This window comes from Periplaneta americana, chromosome 9, assembly GCF_040183065.1.
Source record: "Periplaneta americana isolate PAMFEO1 chromosome 9, P.americana_PAMFEO1_priV1, whole genome shotgun sequence".
NCBI classification, from domain to species: domain Eukaryota; kingdom Metazoa; phylum Arthropoda; class Insecta; order Blattodea; family Blattidae; genus Periplaneta; species Periplaneta americana.
The window spans coordinates 134,886,621-134,889,348 of record NC_091125.1 but is presented as its reverse complement, the minus strand read 5'-3'; positions in this window follow the sequence as shown (position 1 = coordinate 134,889,348).

Below are 2,728 nucleotides of genomic sequence, written 5' to 3'. Positions count from 1 at the left end.
ACATGCCCTAGACGGGATACAAACATGGCATTATCAGGCTCTGCTAGAGCTGAATCTAATCGAATTCATTTTGTGAGTTACTGGACCTCAAGCACTGGATGCAGGGACATGAAACGGATTTTCCAGCGCCACATGTAAAACCTGTCAGCTTGGGGCGAGATTAATTCAACTCTGTAATTCTGCCAGCGGCCACGTCGATGGTCATGTGATTTTCCTTTTAATATGCTCTCGCATATGGCTTTCAATAGGGTTTCGGTTTTTAGACCTGATTCTGAAAGGAACAAGGCTTATGCTAGCGTCTCTATTCTCAAAAGCTCTGCCAATATTTGATGTTTTGCATAAAATGCTGTCTCTGGGGCATATGTGACCTGTACCACCTTTCATATGCATTGATTGTCCGCTTTTGAATGTTACCTACCAATCGTACTACTTATTATTGTGCTGTTTCTATAGAAGTACAATCAGTATGCAATCGTTATGTACCATGACTGCAAATGAAAGCATTTCCCAGAAGTCTCTTGTGGCCAAGGATACCATACAGCCTGATTCAGATTTTTGAGGCTAGAAAAAAACCCTACTGGAGATGGAAGAAAGTCAAAATTAATATTTGAGGAAAATAAGTAAACAATAATAGTCAAAATTACAACCTATGGGAAATAAGTGAAAATTAAACTCTGACAATTTAAATTACTTTCCCTTTCTTAACGAAATGAGCAATGCATATGCGATGCTTTGCTTGTCTTCTGTGGTTATTTATTATATTGAAGCATAAAAGTGTAGTTTCACGTAATTTTATAATTATGTTAAATTAAAAAACTGAATATCTAATAAAACATAGGTTCTTAACGTATGGATCGCCGTAGTTTTAAGAAAAAAAAAATAAATTGAAAGAAATATTAATTAGAGCAATTTATAGCTTGGTTAGAATATTCTTTCGCTCACTTACTTACTTACTTACTTACTTACTGGCTTTTAAGGAAACCGTAGGTTCATTGCCGCCCTCACATAAGCCTGCCATTGGTCCCTATCCTGAGCAAGATTAATCCAGTCTCTATCATCATATCCCACCTCCCTCAAATCCATTTTAATATTATCCTCCCATCTACGTCTCGGCCTCTCCAATGGTCTTTTTCCCTCCGGCCTCCCAATTAACACTCTATATGTATTTCTGGATTCGCCCATACGTGCTACATGCCCAACCCATCTCAAACGTCTGGATTTAATGTTCCTAATTATGTCGGGTGAAGAATACAATGCGTGCAGTTCTGTGTTGTGTAACTTTCTTCATTCTCCTGTAACTTCATCCCTCTTAGCCCCAAATATTTTCCTAAGCACCTTATTCTCAAACACCCTTAACCAATGTTCCTCTCTCAAAGTGAGAGTCCAAGTTTCACAACCATAAAGAACAACCGGTAATATAACTGTTTTATAAATTCTAACTTTAAGATTTTTTGACAGCAGCCTGGATGATAAAAGCTTCTCAACCGAATAATAACAGGCATTTCCCATATTTATTCTGTGTTTAATTTCCTCCCGAGTATCATTTATATTTGTTACTGTTGCTCCCAGGTATTTGAATTTTTTCACTTCTTCAAAGGATAAATTTCAAAATTTTATATTTCCATTTCGTAAAATATTCTCGTCACGAGACATAATCATATACTTCGTCTTTTTGGGATTCACTTCCAAACCTATTTCTTTACTTGCTTCAAGTAAAATTCCCATATTTTCTCTAATTGTTTGTGGATTTTCTCCTAAAATATTCACGTCATCCACATAGACAAGCAGCTGATGTAACCCATTCAATTCCGAACCCTCTGTGTTGTCCTGGACTTTCTAATGGCATACTCTAGAGCAAAGTTAAAAAATAAATGCGATAGTGCATGTCCTTGCTTTAGCCATAGTGAATTGGAAACGCCTTAACACTGCTAAAACTATAGGCTAGTTATAACTTATAAAAGAGAGATCTGTCTTATCGGATTATTGCCAGGAGGACTAAAGCCTTTCGGAAAGAAAGATACTTATTCCAGCAAAAACACAAACAGGGTGCTGGTAGACATCTCTGGAAGTGACTACGTTTGCATTGCGGCTTTAATTGTTCTTTGGGAAGACACGTGGAAATCTCTAAGGAAGTTGGCATTGTACCGTTGACTGTCCAGACAAATTTAAATTAAATTAGGAACCGCTGCGGGGTATCCGCTTTCGAAGAAGATGTGAAATCCCAACGGCTTTAGGGCGGTCTGGAAGGGAACTATTACAAAATGATGGTACAAATGGAGTATATCCTCTTCCCACGGGTTTGGCAACATGCCTTTGACATTTTACGGAACTAGATTAAAAAACAGCAGTGTTAAAATCATCCCGAATTAATTTTGTTTATGAAATAATCTCGTTTCCATTATTTTATTGAAGTTCCATTGCAAATTGTAAAACTGTGAAGGGTTTTAAATGCCAGAAAGGAAGAACCGTTGATATTTTTAGAATTATAAACATTATTACATGAGTGTTTTTATTTTAATATTCAATTAAGGAGTAATGAAGTACAAAAATATACAAAAAAAGAGCTACAATATTTAATTTATCATTGAAATGCTTCATCCATACATAATATACTATACGATTTAGAATTCAACTTATTTATAATTCACTCCTTTTTATTGAACAAATATGTGACACTCTTTTATGATTAGTTCATCAACTGGACGGTTATCTAGCGTCTGAATGAAAC